Raw genomic sequence first — 22,037 nt, forward strand, 5'->3', positions numbered from 1 at the left:
AACTGAGTAAGTGGCAATGGTGCTGACTAAGAATTCAACAGTCTTTCCTTCTATGTCCAGTGTCAGCCAGGGCTCCTCAGGGGTCAGCTGGAATGCCAGCTTAGGAGTCCCCTGGCCCCATCATTCTTCATCTGTTTGGACTATCTGCCTTCAAGGGTAGTGGCTGGGATCTGCCATTTCTGTCCTCCTTTGGGGGCACAAGGGCATTCTTGTCCCTCTTGTTTACATATGGCGAAGATTGGATCCTAGTTTCCTTGGCCCCTCGGTGGGGGCCAGGGGTCACTCACAGGAGTTGAGAGTCTCTATGGGTGGTCAGTCCAGATCCCTGTGCTGACCCATTGACACTGGAAGGCAATAGCCTGTAAGTGGGCTTGCCTCTGGGCCTTTTTATCCTCCAACTTTTCCTCCTCTAAATCTCAGTTGTTAAAACACCTGGTAGGCAATCTTGATCGGGTGAGAGGTAGGAGTATCTGGTTCTATTTCCAGAAGTTTATGTGCTTTGGGAAATGAAATATACCTCAGGATTGCATTTCCTTCTAGCGAAGGAAGGGTCCGTGATACTATAGATTCAGAGGCATCCCCTGAAGTGCTCTAGGAACGCCGAAGCATTTTCCATTGGCTCCTGATTGATTTCCTTTATGTTCTTCCAATTAACAGGTTTCTTTCCTGCTGCCTGGATTCCCTTGAGGATCATATTTTTATAATGGGTCGCACTCTGTCTTCCACCCCCTTCTTCATTGTCTCCGTGGTCTCAGTTTGGTTCATTATCTGGAACCACTTGATTCCCCGGTCTGAAGACAGCATGACCTAAATTGTTTCTGTTCTCTTTGTCTGCTTCCTCTCGGGCTTTTGAAAAGATTGTGGCCTTTTCTTCCCCTGTTAGGAGTACATTGAGGAGGGTCTGGATTAGCCCACGTGGGGTCATGGGTCTGAAAGAGTCCCCTAATCACATTCAGGAACCCCTCTGGATCTTCTCTCAACCCCTTACTATGACTTTTCCAGTTATACAGATCAGAAGTGGTAAATGGAACATGTACCTAGATGAGCCCTCCTTCTCTATCGGGGACCTGCCTCAAATGTAGTACTTTTCCTGGTGGGTGTTGGACCCTGGCTGGTAATTAGTCCTGCTTCATGTACTTGCTGGCCTGGTTCTGGGGAGGGGGCATCTTGGGCCTGTGGCCCAAATCGGAATATATGAAGGGAAGGGCATTGGGAGGGAGCTGTAGGAGGAGGGTTAGGGAGGAAATCAAGAAGGTCCTTGCGGGGGCGGGTCAAGGACTGGTATTACCTCAGTGGAGGAGGGTCCACATCCCTTTTGAAGGCCTTTGTTCTGATATAAGGCCATAAAAAACTGGACATAGGGAAAAGTGGACATCCCATTTCTTTTGTCTCTCATATAGCAGGTCCAGTTGTAAAATAATGTTATAATTTAGAGACCCATCAAGGGGCCGGCTTTCCCATCTCCCAGCCAGTATTGGGGTTACGCTGTACTACACAGGATTTGTAGCTCAGGAAATTTGGAACCAGCACCAAACTATTAATGGACTCCTCAAAAGATCAAAATAGGGGGCATCCAAATGGCATGGACTCTGATATAACGGGGGGTCTCCCTTGAATTTGTAATGGCTTGTACTTGAGATAGTTAATCCCTCTTGAGTCAGAATGCCCCACAGAATGTTAGACAAGACTAACGGCCCAGATCGCTGGGGCAGCTGGTATTCTGTGCTGATACCAGGAGGAGAGCCCTTGGAACCTTGGCAAATAATCACCCAAGATTTGCCTCATAAGCAGAGTGGGGAGGAAAGGTCGGGTGGTGGGTGTTTTCTGTTCTTGTCAGTAGCTCACAGGGCTTCCTGATAATGGGGTTCCTGGTCCTGTGAGCAGCTCACAGGGCTCCCCAGCCCACTTTAGAGAAACTAGAGCTGCCTGGAAGAGATCAAGTCACAGTCCCATACCTACCTTGGGACACTTTCACACTGGGACATCAGATCGAGTGTCCTCATTCCGTTTTGTCAAGTGGCCCTTATTACCTAGCCCTTTTCCCAGTCTCACCTCTTGGCTCACATGGCTGACCACTTTCCTTTTTTTTTTAATCACAAATGAGGTCTTTTATTTGTCACCATTAAAAGTCTGATTTTTAAACAGATTCCTGGACTGGTGGCTCATGTCCATCAACTCGTTCAACTTTAGCACCTGTCTCGTCCCCAGTAGCTTTTCCAGAACTACTACCTTCACCATGTAGCTCCATGAGTTTTCCCAATTCAAACTTGGGCTCTTCAGCATTTTTACTTTTCTAACAAAGACATGATGGAGTGGATAAATAGATTGGCAGGCCTTTTCTATGTCTTTTCCAATGCTGTCTGGAATCAATTTATTGACCACCTCTTTCAAGTCATTTGTCTGCACCTCTCGGGTCATGATTTCCATCATCTTCTTGTGGATCTGGCGGACCTGCTGGTTCTGGGCATAAGAGGTCTTCCGAATCTGATTGTTGCGTTTTTTTAGTAAAACCCACACAGAAGAGACGAAGCAAATAACCATCGGTAGTCTTGACATCAACGTGAGCTTCAATCATGGTCTGCCATTTTTTGACCATGGAGCACATTTTGTCACGGGTAAGATCCATGCCATGGAAATTAGTCAGGCAGTTTTTGCCCTGAACATCCTCAGTAATAAGCTTGAATTTTCTAAATGCAACTTCATCATTCTGCAGATCAGCAAGGCTCACTTCAAACACACGACCCTTGAGGCCATCAGATGCGATTTTGGTTCCTTGAGTTCTCGTGACTAGTGTTTTCCCAATATTTCTTATATTGAACATAGCTGGTGCTTTCACATCATACCAATCTTTCTTAGAAAATGGGTCAACCACTTTCTTCTTGGCTCCCTTTTTACCGCCTTTCATAAGGTGCTTGTTCTTTCCGACCGCCATGGTGCTGCTCCGAGAGCCAAAAGGCTGGCCACTTTCCTTTATCAAACCAAAAGTGATGACGGAGAATGCTACTATTGACCCTGGAGGTTGGCAAGGAGGACAAAAAGCCCTGGTGCAGCTACTACTGCCTTGTATAGGGGTCCCTCTCGTCCATAGGTTCCCTTCGTCCCCGGGCATCTGGTACCATGAAAGGCCGGCCAGAGGCAGCAGGCAGACACATGTGAGTTTCAGTCTCCAATCCCCAATGATGCCATATTATGATCCCCTCAAGGGGGCACAGTCCAGATTACTCTGGGAGCTATACTGTGTGTGCACCACACCCAAGTGTCGGGTTCCTGGGCAGAGTTGCTCTGAGTTTGGCTGAAGGCTGCTGCTGTTCTACCTCATCAGAGTATACTCAAAGGCTAGAGTCATTCATCCTCACCTGAGCCTCCCAAAGCATCTGCAGGGCTCCCTCTGGAGCTGGGGTGAGCCTGGAACCTAGTGGGTAGGTGCCGGCAAAAAGCCACCATCCGTCCCTTCATGGTCACCAAAATTTGTTATGACCTTTTTTTGTCAAGCCCCAGTAAGGGTCCTCCTGCCCAGTGTAGCTTGCAAATAGAATGAGACCAAGTTTGGATCAGAAGCAAAGGAAAGCTTTACTCTTTGATCAAAGAATGGAGAGGTGCAAGGTCTCGCTCTAGAGTACACGCTCTCCCCTAAAGGCCACTGGTGGGCTGCTTTATAGGGTTCTCATCAGTGGGGAGGGGGGCAGAGTTCTTCCAGGTTGGGTGCAACTGCCCTGCTCAGAGTGCTGCAGATCCACATGCCAGGTGCAGCATCTTTGCACATGGCCCCCCACTGCCATCTTGAACTGAAGTGTCACGTGCAGCACTTCTGCACACAGTCCACCCACAGGTGCAGCCATTTGGCACTAGGAACTTCGGCCTGAAGCGCCAGGTGCAAGGCCTCTGCATGCAGCACCCCATGAGCAAGCGAAACTAGATGAAGCACAAAGGAAAGAAAGATTAGACTTTATTTTATTACCCAGATTCTGTTTTTATTTCCTGGGAATTGTTAATGGACTTTGCCGTTGACATTTACATAATTGGTGAACTGGTTTGAGATGGAGCTTCAGTTGAGGGGTCATTGGCAGTCATAACATCAAGTAAGTCCAGTGATTCTAAGTAAATAAAATACTGGCAAAGCCACAGCTGCACTTGTTTGAGTTGTGTCATTTGAGCCCACCAAATTATTGACTTAATCCGGACAGGCTCAACATTTTGTAATTAAAAAAAAATTTTTTTTGTAAGGAGATTCTGGTTGCTAACAATCTAAGATTGCAGAAAGAATATAACTTTTTTATCATAAACAGTCTTTATGGAGTCCTTTTCCTTGAATTAAAAATGGGTGAATGTGTGTTCAAATAAGCACTTCACGTAAAAGATCCCAGAGCTGAGTTACATGATTCAGTAAGTTAAAATTCCCAAAGATTTGCAGGTGATGTAACGGACGTCAGTGTTGTATTTTCTTAGTATAAACCAATTCCACTCTTGGTGGTTCCTACAACAACGGTTGGTTTGTAGCAATCCTAAAGCCATGAAAATTAATAGGGCTTGGATGACAGTGTCTGAAGGCAAACCCTGGTACCCCAGTGGAAGACTGGCCCATCTTTTTGATCTCTAGGGTGCTCCTCAAACGCTAAGTGCATCAGAATCACCTGGAAAGCTTGAGGCCCAGATTCCTGGGCCTCACCCCCAGAGATTCTAATTGAGTGGCGTAGCCACCACGCCTGGGAATCTTTATGTTTAACAGCTGTTCCAGGTTGATTCTGATGCAGGGGGTATGACACAGAAGGATTGGATTGTGCCTTTTTTTTTTTTTCCTACTTCCAGTATCTGAAGGTAACTTGTGCAAGGGCTTAACAACCTAGGCCGTTACGGGAACTTTCTGTGCTAGGCAGGTATTAAACTGTTTTTTGTTTTAATCTGTTTTTTAACAAGTGTATTTGTATACCAGAGAACTTTATATGCCCCTTGGAAACATTTATTCCTGGTTGAAATTCAGTCTTGAAGCCAGTGTTTTCAAGTCCAGTGAATTAAACTGTCTTACCAAAGCGGTTGGGAATGTTTTACAAATCCTACCCTTTAATCCAAATGAAAATAGAATACAGACACCACTAAAACAACTGCAGATATAATTCATAATCTAATCAAGAGAGAACACGCTAAGTAATCTGACACGGATAACACTTCTCTACAGTGGGGAAGCAGTTGGTAAACAATGTTGCAAAAGTGCTCAGTTGAAATGGTGGTTTAGTCTGTGAAGCCTTTGTGGGAGGAGAGGAGAGAAGAATAGTGATGCTTTCCAACTGTTTGAGTACCACTGGGATTTTCCCTACTTGGGGTTTAGGGACTGTGAGAAGGACCTGAGGTTATTAGCACCTTTCCTTTCCGTCTGCCCTTAACTTTTCTAGTTATTTTCCCCCTCTTTCCCTTGCTCTCCATTTTTGCTTTCCTTTCCTTTTTCTCAGAATCATGAGTGAAGTCTGGGCCCTAGAGCCCATTGAAGGGGGTTATTTGACCTTTTAAAAAGATGGCTGGGGGCTTCCCTGGTGGCTCAGTGGTTAAGAATCCGCCTGCCAATGCATGGGACACGGGTTCGAGCCCTGGCCTGGGCAGATCCCACATGCCGCGGAGCAACTAAGCCCGTGCGCCACAGCTACTGAAGCCGTGCTCCGCAATAAGAGAAGCCACTGCAATGAGAAGCCCGTGCACCGCAACAAAGACCCAATGCAGCCAAAAATAAAAATAAATTAAATAAAAAAAAAAGATGTCTGGGTGTTACATTGACCTGCAGGCTCTCAGTCAAAGGTCTCACCTTCAGGATGGAAAGGGCACAACAGTTTGTAAAACCAACCCATTTTTCTCCTTCCTTTGCATGCCAGCAGAGGTAATTAAAGTCTACTGTGATACTTTCTGAAACAAGGAGGAAATAGGAAATTAGCAACCTGAAACTGAATTGGAATCCCAGACAAGCTGCCATCCTGTAGCTGAGTCACTAAATGGTCTGGAAACTATTTGCCATCTAGCAAGACAGAAGGAGGTTAGGATGGAAATCATCGAAAAACAGATGACTCAGTTTTCCTTTTTATAAAATGTTCAATGCCAGCTGCCTGATTTCCCTGTTTAAACAAAAGGGATAAAACCATGACAGACCAGTGGCATCTAGGATGGAGAGTTAATAACTGCTTCCTGCATTCGTGTCAATCAGAAAGGGGATACTTCCCACTCACTGATGCATTGGGTAACATTTTGCAGAAGCTTATGACATTATGTACCAGGAAGAGGAGATGTAAGCCAAAGGAAGATTCAACCATGTGTTTATTTCCTGCTTTGTCAGAGACTCATGTGGTGGGAAAGAATGAGAAGGCCTATGTTTCTGCCCCAACTTTTCTATTTACACACTATGTGACCTTGGCAGGTCATCCAACCTTCTGAGAGTGTTTGATCATCTGTGAAATGAGAATAATATCTGCATCACAAGGCAGTTGTGAGAGACAGGTGAGTTAGTATACCTGAGTTAATGTACATTGTAAGCCTGTAAAAATGTAAATATCTTTGTTGCTGTGAAGGTATTTGGAGGGGTTGGCAATGGTTACTGGGTCACAGAGAGAGGTCAGTGTATTATTATTGCATTTAGAGGGGAAATAGTGAATGTTTGAATGGACTTACCCATTATCACAGGTATATTTTTATATGTATGAAGATGGACCTCCATTTGAAACGTTCAGTTATCTCACCATTGATTTCAAAATATCAGATAGCAAATGCATCAACAGTAGGCGTTTCTTATCAAAGTAATAATAGCCATCATTTAATGCTCGCTTTAGACTGAGCACAGTGACAATAAGCTCTTCTTTGCATACCATCACATTAAATCATTGCCCTATGATGTAGGAGTTATCCACAGCCGCTATCGACAACACCCCTACGCCAATAGGTATTATTATTCCCACTTTAGAGATGACGAAACTGATCAAAATTCAATTAAAAAAAATTTCCCGGGGTCATACACCTAATAAGCAGAGCAATAGAGTTTCAAACCCAAGTATGTTCACCCTAAGGCATGTGTCCTTAACTACCAAAATCTTGAAGAGAATGGAAGTCACACTATTTTCCATTGAATTGGAACAGAAGTCTTGCCTCTGTGGCAAGTTGACCTTGACTTAAGTCCCTGTCTTTGAAATCAATACATGATGATGAGAGTAGCTTAGACACCTGTACACACACACACACACACACACACACACACACACACACACACACACACACACACACACACACACACACACACACACACACACACACACACACACACACACACCCTTCCCTCACACCTGGCTCTTGTCAGCCATGAGTTTGCTATGAAGGAGACGTGGGCTGTTACTGATAAAGAGTCAGAAAGCTTAGCTCTTATTCCTGCCTTATTACTGACTACCTATGTATCTTTGAGTAAGTAATTTAAAATATGAGCCCTGGGCTTCCCTGGTGGTGTAGTGGTTAAGAATCCACCTGCCAATGCAGGGGACACAGGTTTGAGCCCTGGTCTGGGAAGATCCCGCATGCCGTGCAGTAACTAAGCCTGTGTGCCACAACTACTGAGCCTGTGCTCTAGAGCCTGAGCCACAACTACTGAAGCCCACGCACCTAGAGCCCGTGCTCCGCAACAAGAGAAGCCACCGCAATGAGAAGCCCGCACACTGGAACGAAGAGCAGCCCCCTCTCGCCTCAACTGGAGAAAGCCCATGTGCAGCAACAAAGACCCAATGCAGCCAAAAATAAATAAAAATATAATAAATTTTTAAAAAATTTAAAAATTAAAAAAAATAAAATATGAGCCTTAATTTCCTCTTTGAGTCACGGTCATAATGTTTATCCAGCCCACCTCACAGGGAGTTGGGAAGATCAAGTAGAATGGTGCACATAAAAGTATGTTTAGATATTAAAGAAGCTGGGGGGAGGGGGGGTCTTTATTAAAAGTTTATTCAACCAGCAAGAGACTGGGAAAAGGTGTGGTGAGTAATACAGAAAAAGAACTCTTAATCCCCTGTAATAGTCACTCCTTTCATGATACATTTGATCATCTAAAAAAGTGTTCTTCAAAGTATGGTGTGCCTACTGGTGGGACACGATTATTTTTAGAGGTACTTGAAAAATGTATTTTAATAGTTCTTTGCTCTAAAGTACTTTAGAAAAATAAAAAACCCTGTGATTTCCCAGGTTATTGTTGAGAATTCAGCTAAGTATAAAGAGTGAGTCGATTTAAAATGAATTAAATAATAAAGTACAGGTATTACTTGGATCTGGCAAACATGGTAAAAGTAGAAGGCAAATGATTTTAGGAAACACTGACAAAAGTGCTGTTTGAAAACACAGTCTTATCTCGGAGGAGCTTGTCAGGTCTATCTCTGATTGATCTCTCTTGATCTCTTCATGTCTTCAACAACAGTAATAATAACAGTAAAGAGCTCTGTTGACATGCTCTCCAAAGCTCACCCCCCACCGCCACCTTCCGACTCTGTGTGAATTCACTTACCCCATAAGGAAGGCAGTTCGAGCCAATGGGTTGTTTTATTCCTTCTCCAAGAAATATGCTTTTTACCCTGCCTTACACAGAGGATTCAAACCAAAGATGTACCTCTACTCAGGGCATGAGTCTCTACTTTGAAAAGTGAGAATTTACTCTTGGTATCTTAAACATGTTTCAGGGAGAAAGCCTAAGTGCTCTGGAAAGGTTTGTAACAGCCCTACTGGGATTGATTCCTCAGTTCAGGCCCTGTGTATTTGCCGGTCCCTAGATGCATCTTAGCTGCTAAAGGTTGAAAGCTAGTGACAGCTATTCTACTGCGAGGCTTGTTTTGCAAGCCTTTGATACAGGGCTTTCATTTAAGATGGCTTCTCCAGGCTTGCTGAGAAACCAATACTGGCCTGATGTGACTTCAGAAGAAAGCAACATAGTCTTCTGTATTAAGGGACTTCAGTGGACCATGTTCAATTTTTCTCCAAATATAATCTAGCAACTTAAACAGCTGTTGAGAGTAAAATAAAGAAGCATCATTTATTTTAAAAAAAAACAAAAACCTTCAGGTATTTTCTTGAGAAGTTCCTGGTCTAATACAGACATTTTCTCTCACCAGCCGTCACACAGCTAGGGGTAGTCTGAAATCCGAACCAGGGTCTCTCTGGTTCCAAAGACAGGGACTTTCCCCCATACCACAGTCCTTGTACTCAAATCCTGATTGATATAAAGGAGTAGCACTTTTAAAATAATTTAATTTCATTAAGGAGAAAAGAGAATCAGAATTTGATTAAGCTATGGGGACGGAAGTGCTTGCACACCATTCATGGGGGCTCCAGGTAGATTGCTGGGGAACTGCTTGGACCCCAGTGCTGCCAGGGCTGTCTGTGTTTGCTAAAATGGCTAAGCCACGCTCCCACTGGGGTTGAGCTAGGGATGAGCCCAGAGCAGGGACTGACACACAGTTTGTCGCTCTGCATGTGGACCTCTTCACCGTCCCCCTGCCCCAGAAGATGTAAAGAGGGGGGAAACAGAGGACCAGGGGTGCTGAGTCATTAAGGAGTGGGGGTGATACGGAGCTGTTTGAAGAGAGAGATTTCCCTCACCCGAGAGAGGTTTTTCTCCCTTTGACAAATTTAGCCGAAGGAATCTGACAGCAAGCCACAAGCTTTCTTTGTCAGGCTGAGCAGGCAAGAACCATGTGAAATATTTTCCCACGCCACTTCCACCACCCTCACAGAATGCTACCTAAGTAGTTTCCATTTTCCTCCTGTGTTCCTATGCTCAAGGTCAAACAGTAACTGGGAAGCTGACACGGTTTTTGGCTGTTGTGTGGTTTTGCCACTTGGCGGGGAAATTGGAGCAAGCTCTTTCTGATCGTTGGCCCGTTGTGAGGTTGCCCACGAGACAGGCTCTGCACCTGTTGTTGAGTTATGCAGACACGCCAGGCAGGGTCTGCAGAGACTTCACTTGTTAACCACCTGACGGCAAATGCCTGAGGACGGGTGCCAGGTCTTCCTTAACGTTGTAATGAGCACACACCTTCTACACACGCACTCAGGTTATCCCTATTATTTGTCTTCTTAAATGGATCACCACAAAGAATTTGTTCTGAATTAGTCCAGGTCCCTGATTCTCAGTTGTTTTTGGCACTGAAATCTCTCTTTCCCTCTGCTCTTTAAGCTTGTCCCTTGCTTTGTTGCTTGCCTCTAGCCGGAGCCCTTCAGAATGTCTGGTTCTGGAAGCCGAGCTCATGATACCCTGAGTTTGCCAAGTGGCAGGTCTGGCCCCAGGAGAGAGGTTCTTCAGGTGATGTCAGACTCTGGGCATAGCCAGCAGCTCAAAGCCCTGCTGAGGCTCGTGTGATAACATCCCAGACTAATGGTCTGCTATGAAACACTCCTCAGTATCCCCTAAAACTCTGTTATCTGGCAAGTATTTTGTACTTAATACCCAGAAAATGTGAAATCTCTGGGCTCTTGTGGGTTTTCTGAATGTCAAGTCAGCAAAACTCTAAACAGCTTTTGAAGTGAGTGCATAAAATGTGCTTGGAACAGCGACCTGCCTCCTCGTTTCTGATAACAGCTTGATTTAGTCTCACTTATTATGCCAGACAGAGTCCTTTATACTGGGGTATGTGGGCTACCACCCCCACACCTTAAAACTCCTTGAAGATTTTGCAAAGGTATCACGCCAAGATAGCTGACATGAATACATTTCCAGTGCTTAAACTTCCATATGAAAATTTCCCCAAATCGATCTGCCTTTGATGGAAGTGAGGATGCCAGTAGAAGTCCCATTGCAGTCTGAAGAATGAGAAGAAATTCAGACCAAGTCCAGGAACATGGCGCTGGGCATCCAGGAAAGAGAAGAGTACTATAGGGAAACCACCGAGGCCTGGTGGATCAGCCGCGCAGGTCGAGGTGGAGGGAGAGACCCAGGAACTCAGACCTTGTTTTCCCAGGGACAGCAGACCTTTCAAAGGGCCCTGCCCTCCCAGAGCAGAAGTAACTGTAACTGGGAAAAGAATCTCCAGAAAACCCTTTTGTTGGTGCTGGTTATTGGTTTGAACTGTCAAGCTGAATTGATAACAAGTCTCTACCTATGATTTGCCAATTATTTTTAATTAGGCGAATATAACAGCAAGTATGTGGGGGGAGGGGGATTTTCAATGAATAATTTGATTCCTAAGATCTCTACACACTGTAGATAAATTACTCTCCCATTATAAATGGCTAAACATATACTTTGCTTAACAAAAGCTCAAAGGGGGACAAAGGAAAGATGAGAAATAAATTTGCACGTCTGTTACCCATTTGTAATTCGCAAGGTATTTTCACATCATCTCATTTAATCTCCTAATATTTTTCCTTTGCCACATTTAAGATAGGAACCACTAGGGTGGGCTCCCTCTGCTCCCAGCCTCCGCTCGGTAAGTGCATCTGCACCTGCACCTCGCTGGCCTCCTTCCCACAGTATTCGTGGGATGCAAGGTGTCCCTGCCCCTGCCCAAGGCTAATTCCACCTCCTCCCCTTCCCTGGGGCCCCATTAATCATCCCCACTAACTTTAGCATCTTCCTTTCAACTGGCTCTTTCCCACATATTAACATGGTCAAATCTCTCCTGTCTTCAGGGAAAGAAGACCTGCCTAACCCGATGTCCCCCTGTGCTGTCTGCATCTCACTCTTCAGTCCTCTGCTGTCTGGTTTCTGCCTCCCATAAGACTGTTCTCTCAGAGGTGAGTCATCAAATCCAGCGGACAGCTTTCAGTCTTCATCCTACTCAAGGTTTCTTGAGCCATTTGGGGCTTCGGACCAATTCTTCCTCCTTGAAACCTCCTCTTTCTATGGCTTCCAGGGCACCCCTCTTTCCAGACCTTTTCCCATCATCTCTAGCTCATCCTGCTCAGGTACCTTCACTGGGTTCTCTTCCTTCACCTGCTTTTTAAGAAACTATTATTATTGAAACATAACACACATACTGAGAAGTGTACAAATCCTAAGTTTACAGGCTGATAATTTTCACAAACTGAACACGCCAAAGTAACTAGCGCCCAGATCAAAAGACAGACTGTTTACAGTGCCCACAGAAATGGCCCTTATACCCCCTTCCAGCCACCATGCCCCCCAAAGAGTAGCTTGAAAATCAAGCATGAGTTTTGCCTGTGCTTGACCTTTATGCATTGATAAATGTGAACTGTGAATGCTTTGTATCTGGCTTCTTTTGCTTAGCATGTGTATGGGAGAATTATCCATGATTTTCTAGATGGAGTTTGTTCCCGCTCATTGCTGTATGAGCTTTGACTGAGAGAACACACCACAATTCATTTATCCATTCTTCTGTGACGGGTGTTTGGTGAATTTCCAAGGTTTTGCTATTAGAAGGCATGGTGTGATAAGACACTTATGTACCTGCTTTTTTAAATGGTGAATTCCCTAGATTTCCATCCTAGACCTCTCCCTCTACATAGTCCCCCAGTGAGAATCTGGAATATTTACAGAGTAGATGGGCAAAGATGGCTTAGACATGAAAGCAGTGTCCCCTCTCACTAAGTAAGAAAGAAGCTGCTAGAAATGTTTCACGTAAATTTTTTTCAATTGCTATTTTCAAAATCTAAAATTCAATATCTGCACGTTAGCCCAACAAAAACCTGAAGTCCAAAATTCTTACAGGAAAGATTAAATTAGTGCCAGGTAAGGTGCAAGATTCTCATAGGAGAGATTAATTTAGTAAAATATTTGTTTTTCAGCAGATGGGGCCAGTGATTCCATAATACTACTGAAAGCTTAGATTCTGTTAGTTTGATCATTAGTTTCTACTCCATGAAAATTAGTGATGGACCTCTTTTATGACACCGTGTAAATGTTCTAGCAAGGCAGAGTAGAAAATGAGCATGCCAATCTTGCTGCAGTGATCAACCAAGTCAAAGCAACATATGATAGCCCCAAGCAACAAGGCTCATTAATCAGACCACATCAAGCAAGAGTCAAGATTGATTAACAGATAAAATTGAGCTGTAGATATTTTAGGTAAAAGCAGAGTTCTGGGATTACACTTGCATCAAGTCTGTAAAGGAATTTTTAATGTATTTTGCTACTGATGTACTTGATAATTCAGAAATTATTTTTATTTTGGTATAACCATTCTCAAGAAAAAATATCAATTTAAATCCAGTAATATGATTAACAATCCATATTAAAAAATATTACTTTTTTAAAATAACATGATGGTAAGTTTATTTTATTTATTTATTTAGTTTATTTGGTTGCGTGGGGTCTAGCTTTTGGCACGTGGGTTCCTTAGTTGAGGCTCCAGGCCTCCTTAGTTGCAGCAGGTGGGCTCCTTAGTTGCAGCTCGCCAGTTTCTTAGTTGTGGCATGCATGTGGGATCTAGTTCCCCAACCAGGGATCGAACCTGGGCCCCCTGCATTGGGAGTACAGAGTCTTGTCCATTGCGCCACCAGGGAAGTCCCAAAAGATATAATTTTATACTGTCCTGAGGAGGTAGAAAAAATGCACTGCCAAAAGTCGCATGATTTCATTATTTTTCTCCTCCAAAGATATTTTTAAATACAAGACATGTAGAGATTATTTTTTGAAGAAAAATTATTATCTCTTCTACTCTGTGCCAAATGGTTTGGAAACATTCACCATTTCTCTCTGATGATAAACTATGTGGTATTGCTTCTACTTTTAAAAACAAAGAAAAAATGTGTTTACAGTTTCCCTTTGAGGCTCTTTAGAAAGAATTCTTGAACACTTAGTGAACGGTAAATAAATGTTAAACAAAAAGCTGGTTCAAAATTGGAAACAAATAGCAATGTCCCACTTGATTCACTGGCCACCAAAGTACAGTATTCACAGAATCAGTTGATATAATTTTCAGTTTTGATAAACTATGAAAGAACTTCAGTCCCAGCTAACAATGCACAATGGCTGCTGTGTTTTGAACACACACATCTTCCCACTTGTTATGCCTTCACACTGATGAGCATGTTTTTAAAAATTGCCAACCTTTTCCTAATGGATATAGGAATTGACGACACTGAATATTTTGGAATTCTTCTGCTTTCTTAAAAGATCCTTACGGCAGTATAGCTCTTCTATAAACTTTGCTGAAACTCTATTGGGTTTTCTGCTATATTAATATTGTAATCACGTACCTGCCCAGGAAATTTATTCAGATACATTCTATAGGCTGCAAATAAATTTTTTGGCCCTATGTCAGTTGTCCAGGTCATATCCTCTCCTGGATTAAGATAACTCACATTAGTCAGGAGTCTTTTGGTTGCCAGTGATAGAAGCCAAACTTGAGCTAAAGTGGGTTTTATTGGAAGGATTGGGGTGTTTCACAGCTAAATTGCCTGAAAGAAAAGCAGGGGAGCAGCTGTGTCCCAGGGACAGCTGGAAACAGGGACACAGCTGCAGCTGGGACTCATGCTCTCTGCCTTGGCCTCTCCTGTGCATTCCCTTCATTCCCTCTTACTGTGGATCAGATTTCTCTCAGCGGTGGGGTCCACAGCCTTGGGTCCACTGCCCGTCCTATGGCACTTTTGTGCAAATTAGAAGGTGGAGGCAGCTTCACAGTTGCATAGTTTGGTGAGCAGAGGCATCTTTGTGAATTGAAAAAAGCACTCCTTTTTCTTGGATGCAGCTGTATACCAAGGCCCAAGGTTTGGTCAGCAAAAGTAAGTGAGATTTCAGCCACTCTACTCTTCTCCTGCACAAACTACAAACTGAACCTAGTGACCCAGCATGGCCTCTAATTTCTCCAGCAGCTTCTGTGCTTCTGTAATGCTGAACTCAAGCTTCTCTCAGGTCCACAATAAAATATTCTGTGACTACTCTGATTGGCCCAGCTAAGGTCAGGAAACCACACATGACCAGTCAGCTATGGCCAGGGACCCGCAGCATTTACTAGTCTACTGTAGACCCTTCCCTTGGCGTTGGGGCCACCCTCAGAAGAGAAAAATTCTTTGTGAGTTAGGCAGCCAATCTGTTGGCAGCTCCTACCCAGGTTTCATATTTTTTTCGGAGAAAATTACATAAACTGATACTCACTTATTTCACTATTATCAAATATTATTGAATAAGCTGAGGAAATATTTATGTTTTTCATCATGATTGAAGGAGTTTGAGGATTTAACTGCCAGTGATTTAGTTTTAAATTCGGTAGGAATGAACTCAAAGTTAGAAATCAAGATATTTTCCCTTTATCTTACATTGTGATGTCTCAAAACTGTCTTTATGCTTACGACATAGATTCACAATGCTTCCCACCCTACCTATAATCACCGTTTTCAAAGAAATACAATATTTTCATTGATGTGTTCAGGGAACATTTTACTTTCCTCAGCTTGTTTGAAATGAACTATGGCTATCTATTGGTATTAGTTCATTATCACATTTATCTCTACTCCAAAATTACAGTGATTCTAACGCATTTAACATATATTTTTCAGAGTATTTTTTCCAAATAGAAACTTTTTAAAATTATAAATTATTTTTCTTTGCTACTGAATTTTTGCAGAATAATTGGTACAAATAACAGAATGTCTCTCTCTCTTTTTTCTTTTTTTGGCCATGCCACGCATCTTGTGGGAAGGGATTGAACCCTGGCCATGGCAGTGAAAGCACCAAGTCCTAACCACTGGATCACCAGGAACTCCCAGAATGTCTCTTTCTTGATAACACTGCATTTCAACCTTCAGAAATAGGAGCGAAGAAATCTTTAAAACTTCATCATTTGTCTTAAATTTTTGTACTTCTGAAGGTAAATATGGGTTGATATGTTAACTTCACAATTCCCAAACCATGCACAATTCCCAATCCACATGTAAGGTCCTAGCCTGAAACCACTGCATTCCTTACATTCATATCACTTCTAGATTTACCCCAATCAATTAGTGTTATTTGTGATAATTATAAGAATAAAATACGAAGTTTTCAGCACCATGCTTTTTTTTTTTTACATCTTTATTGGAGTATAATTGCTTTCAAATGGTGTGTTAGTTTCTGCTTTATAACAAAGTGAATCAGTTATACATATACATATGTTCCCATATCTCTTCCCTCTTGCATCTCCCTCCCTCCCACCCTCCCTATCCCACCCCTCTAGGTGGTTACAAACACCTAGCTGATCTCCCTGTGCTATGCGGCTGCTTCCCACTAGCTATCTATTTTACGTTTGGTAGTGTATATATGTCCATGCCACTCTCTCACTTTGTCACAGCTTACCCTTCCCCCTCCCCATATCCTCAAGTCCATTCTCTAGTAGGTCTGTGTCTTTATTCCCGACTTACTCCTAGGTTCTTCATGACATTTTTTTTTCTTAGATTCCATATGTATGTGTTAGCATACGGTATTTGTCTTTCTCTTTCTGACTTACTTCACTCTGTATGACAGACTCTAGGTCCATCCACCTCACTACAAATAACTCGATTTCGTTTCTTTTTATGGCTGAGTAATATTCCATTGTATATATGTGCCACATCTTCTTTATCCATTCATCCGATGATGGGCACTTATGTTGCTTCCATCTCCTGGCTATTGTAAATAGAGCTGCAATGAACATTTTGGTACATGACTCTTTTTGAATTATGGTTTTCTCAGGGTATATGCCCAGTAGTGGGATTGCTGGGTCATATGGTAGTTCTATTTGTAGTTTTTTAAGGAACCTCCATACTGTTCTCCATAGTGGCTGTACCAATTCACATTCCCACCAGCAGTGCAGGAGTGTTCCCTTTTCTCCACACCCTCTCCAGCATTTATTGTTTCTAGATTTTTTGATGATGGCCATTCTGACTGGTGTGAGGTGATATCTCATTGTAGTTTTGCTTTGCATTTCTCGAATGAATAATGAATGATGTTGAGCATTCTTTCATGTGTTTGTTGGCAATCTGTATATCTTCTTTGGAGAAATGTCTATTTAGGTCTTCTGCCTATTTTTGGATTAGGTTGTTTGTTTTTTTGTTATTGAGCTGCATGAGCTGCTTGTAAATTTTGGAGATGAATCCTTTGTCAGTTGCTTCATTTGCAAATATTATCTCCCATTCTGAGGGTTGTCTTTTGGTCTTGTTTATGGTTTCCTTTGCTGTGCAAAAGCTTTGAAGTTTCATTAGGTCCCATTTGTTTATTTTTGTTTTTATTTCCATTTCTCTAGGAGGTGGGTCAAAAAGGATCTTGCTGTGATTTATGTCATAGAGTGTTCTGCCTATGTTTTCCTCTAAGAGTTTGATAGTTTCTGGCCTTACATTTAGGTCTTTAATCCATTTTGAGCTTATTTTTGTGTATGGTGTTAGGGAGTGATCTAATCTCATACTTTTACATACACCTGTCCAGTTTTCCCAGCACCACTTATTGAAGAGGCTGTCCTTTCTCCACTGTACATTCCTGCCTCCTTTATCAAAGATAAGGTGTCCATATGTGCGTGGGTTTATCTCTGGGTTTTCTATCCTGTTCCATTGATCTATCTTTCTGTTTTTGTGCCAGTACCATACTGTCTTGATTACTGTAGCTTTGTAGTATAGTCTGAAGTCAGGAAGCCTGATTCCTCCAGCTCCGTTTTTCATTCTCAAGATTGCTTTGGCTATTCGGGGTCTTTTGTGTTTCCATACAAATTGTGAAATTTTTTGTTCTAGTTCTGTGAAAAATGCCAGTGGTAGTTTGATAGGGATTGCATTGAATCTATAGATTGCTTTGGGTAGTAGAGTCATTTTCACAATGTTGATTCTTCCAATCCAAGAACATGGTATAGCTCTCCATCTATTTGTATCATCTTTAATTTCTTTCATCAGTGTCTTATAATTTTCTGCATACAGGTCTTTTTTCTCCTTAGGTAGGTTTATTCCTAGATATTTTATTCTTTTTGTTGCAATAGTAAATGGGAGTGTTTTCTTGATTTCACTTTCAGATTTTTCATCCTTAGTGTATAGGAATGCCACGAATTTCTGTGCATTACTTTTGTATCCTGCTACTTTACCAAATTCATTGATTAGCTCTAGTAGTTTTCTGGTAGCATCTTTAGGATTCTCTATGTATAGTATCATGTCATCTGCAAACAGTGACAACTTTACTTCTTCTTTTCCGATTTGGATTCCTTTTATTTTCTTTTTTTTCTGATTGCTGTGGCTAAAACTTCCAAAACTATGTTGATAAGAGTGGTGAGAGTGGGCAACCTTGACTTGTTCCTGATCTTAGTGGAAATGCTTTCAGTTTTTCACCATTGAGGACGATATTGGCTGTGGGTTTGTCATATATGGCCTTTATTATGTTGAGGAATATTCTCTCTATGCCTACTTTCTGGAGGGTTTTTATCATAAATGGGTGTTGAATTTTGTCAAAAGCTTTCTCTGCATCTATTGAGATGACCATATGGTTTTCTTCCTTCAATTTTTTAATATGGTGTATCACGTTGATTGATTTGCATATATTGAAGAATCCTTGCATTCTTGGAACAACCCCCACTTGATCATGGTGTATGATCCTTTTAATGTGCTGTTGGATTTTGTTTGCTAGTATTTTGTTGAGGATTTTTGCATCAATGTTCATCAGTGATATTGGCGTGTAGTTTTCTTTCTTTGTAACATCCTTGTCTGGTTTTGGTATCAAGGTGATGGTGGCCTCGTAGAAGGAATTTGGGAGTGTTCCTCCCTCTCCTATATTTTGGAAGAGTTTGAGAAGGATAGGTGTTAGCTCTTCTCTAAATGTTTGATAGAATTCGCCTGTGAAGCCATCTGGTCCTGGGCTTTTGTTTGTTGGAAGATTTTTAATCACAGTTTCAATTTCAGTGCTTGTGATTGGTCTGTTCATATTTTCTATTTCTTCCTGATTCAGTCTCAGCCGGTTGTGCATTTCTAAGAATTTGTCCATTTCTTCCAGGTTGTCCATTTTATTGGCATAGAGTTGCTTGTAGTAATCTCTCATGATCTTATGTATTTCTGCAGTGTCAGTTGTTACTTCTCCTTTTTCATTTCTAATTCTATTGATTTGAGTCTTCTCCCTTTTTTTCTTGATGAGTCTGGCTAATGGTTTATCAATTTTGTTTAACCTCTCAAAGAACCAGCTTTTAGTTTTATTGATCTTTGCTATTGTTTCCTTCATTTGTTTTTCATTTATTTCTGATCTGATCTTTATGATTTCTTTCCTTCTGCTAACTTTGGGGTTTTTTTGTTCTTCTTTCTCTAATTGCTTTAGGTGCAAGGTTAGGTTGTTTATTTGAGATGTTTCCTGTTTCTTAAGGTAGGATTGTATTGCTATAAACTTCCCTCTTAGAACTGCTTTTGCTGCATCCCATAGGTTTTGGGTCATCATGTCTCCATCATCATTTGTTTCTAGGTATTTTTTGATTTCCTCTTTGATTTATTCAGTGATCGCTTCGTTATTAAGTAGTGTATTGTTTAGCCTCCATGTATTTTTTAGATCTTTTCCTGTAATTGATATCTAGTCTCATAGCATTGTGGTCGGAAAAGATACTTAATACAATTTCAATTTTCTTAAATTTACCAAGGCTTGATTTGTGACCCAAGATATGATCTATCCTGGAGAATATTCCATGAGCACTTGAGAAAAATGTGTATTCTGTTGTTTTTGGATGGAATGTGCTATAAATATCAATTAAGTCCATCTTGTTTAATGTATCATGTAAAGCTTGTGTCTCCTTATTATTTTCATTTTGGATGATCTGTCCATTGGTGAAAGTGGGGTGTTAAAATCCCCTAGTATGAATGTGTTACTGTCGTTTTCCCCTTTTATGGTTGTTAGTATTTGCCTTATGTATTGAGGTGCTCCTATGTTAGGTGCATACATATTTACAATTGTTATATCTTCTTCTTGGATCGATCCCTTGATCATTATGTAGTGTCCTTCTTTGTCTCTTGTAATAGTCTTTATTTTAAAGTCTATTTTGTCTGATATGAGAATTGGTACTCCAGCTTTCTTTTGGTTTCCATGTGCATGGAATATCTTTTTCCATCCTCTCACTCTCAGTCTGTATGTGTCGCTAGGTCTGAAGTGGGTCTCTTTTAGACAGCATATATGTGGGTCTTGTTTTTGTATCCATTCAGCCAATCTGTGTCTTTTGGTGGGAGCATTTAGTCCATGTATATTTAAGGTAATTATCGATATGTATGTTCCTATTCCCATTTCCTTAATTGTTTTGGGTTCGTTATTGTAGGTCTTTTCCTTCTCTTGTGTTTCTTGCCTAAAGAAGTTCCTTTAGCATTTGTTGTAAAGCTGGTTTGGTGGTGCTGAACTCTCTCAGCTTTTGCTTTTCTGTAAAGGTTTTAATTTCTTCATCACATCTGAATGAGATCCTTGCTCGGTAGAGTAATCTTGGTTGCAGGTTTTTCTCCTTCATCACTTTCAATATGTCCTGCCAGTCCCTTCTGGCTTGCAGAGTTTCTGCTGAAAGATCAGCTGTTAACCTTATGGGAATTCCCTTGTGTGTTATTTGTTGTTTTTCCCTTGCTGCTTTTAATATGTTTTCTTTGTATTTAATTTTTGACAGTTTGATTAATATGTGTCTTGGCGTGTTTCTCCTTGGATTTATCCTGTATGGGACTCTGTGCTTCCTGGACTTGATTAACTATTTCCTTTCCCATATTAGGGAAGTTTTCAACTATAATCTCTTCAAATATTTTCTCAGTCCCTTTCTTTTTCTCTTCTTCTTCTGGGACCCCTATAACTCGAATGTTGGTGCGTTTAATGTTGTCCCAGAGGTCTCTGAGACTGTCCTCAGTTCTCTTCATTCTTTTTTCTTTATTCTACTCTGAAGTAGTTATTTCCACTATTTTATCTTCCAGGTCACTTATCTGTTCTTCTGCCTCAGTTATTCTGCTATTGATCACTTCTAGAGTATTTTTAATTGCATTTATTGTGTTGTTCATCATTGCTTGTTTCCTCTTTAGTTCTTCTAGGTCCTTATTAAATGTTTATTGCATTTTCTCTATTCTATTTCCAAGATTTTGGATCATCCTTACTATCATTATTCTGAATTCTTTTTCAGGTAGACTGCCTATTTCCTCTTCATTTGTTAGGTCTGGTGGGTTTTTATCTTGCTCCTTCATCTGCTGTGTGTTTCTCTGTCTTCTCATTTTGCTTATCTTACTGTGTTTGGGGTCTCCTTTTTGCAGGCTGCAGGTTCTTAGTTACCGTTGTTTTTGGTGTCTGTCCCCAGTGGCTAAGGTTGGTTCAGTGGGTTGTGTAGGCTTTCTGGTGGAGGGGACTGGTGCCTGTGTTGTGGTGGATGAGGCTGGATCTTGTCTTTCTTGTGGGCAGGTCCACGTCTGGTTGTGTGTTTTGGGGTGTTTGTGGACTTATTACGATTTTAGGCAGCCTCTCTGCTAATGGGTGAGGTTGTGTTCCTGTCTTGCTAGTTGTTTGGCATAGGGTGTCCAGCCCTGTTGCTTGCTGGTCGTTGAGTGAAGCTGGGTGCTGGTGTTGAGATGGAGATCTCTGGGAGATTTTCTCCGTTTGATATTACGTGGAGCTGGGAGGTCTCTTGTGGACCAGTGTCCTGAAGTTGGCTCTCCCACCTCAGAGGCAGAGCCCTGACTCCTGGCTGCAGCACCAAGAGCCTTTTGGGAGGTCTGAGGTCTTCTGCCAGCATTCAGTGCGTGTTCTATAGGAGTTGTTCCACACGTACATGTATTTCTGATGTATCTGTGGGGAAGAAGGTGATCTCCGCGTCTTAGTCTTCTCCCATCTTCCTCAGCACCATTATTGACTAGGCATATTCTCAGAGGTATTTGAGAAAGCTAAGAATACAGCCTTTTATTTTGACATAATTTTTAAAAAACTCTAGTTACCTGGGGGGAGCAGTGGTGGTGAGGGTGGGGTGGAGATCACATCTAAGTGTAGTTATAATATTTAAAGAGCCTCCGCCTCACCAGTCATTAGGAAAATGCAAGTCAAAACCGTAAGATACCATTTCATGCCTTCTAGGATGGCTATTATAAAACAAAACAAAGCAAAACAGAAAATAGCAAGTGTTGGTGAGGATATGGAGAAATTGGAACCCTTGTGCACTACAGATGGAATGTAAAAT

At 41.8% G+C, this 22,037-nt stretch overlaps 1 pseudogene; it reads right to left on the minus strand.

The window, feature by feature from the left end:
* Positions 1-2,087: 2,087 nt before the first annotated feature.
* On the minus strand, positions 2,088-2,950 carry LOC132516073 (small ribosomal subunit protein eS1-like; annotated as a pseudogene).
* Positions 2,951-22,037: the final 19,087 nt, after the last annotated feature.

This window comes from Lagenorhynchus albirostris, chromosome 2, assembly GCF_949774975.1.
Source record: "Lagenorhynchus albirostris chromosome 2, mLagAlb1.1, whole genome shotgun sequence".
Lineage (NCBI taxonomy): Eukaryota > Metazoa > Chordata > Mammalia > Artiodactyla > Delphinidae > Lagenorhynchus > Lagenorhynchus albirostris.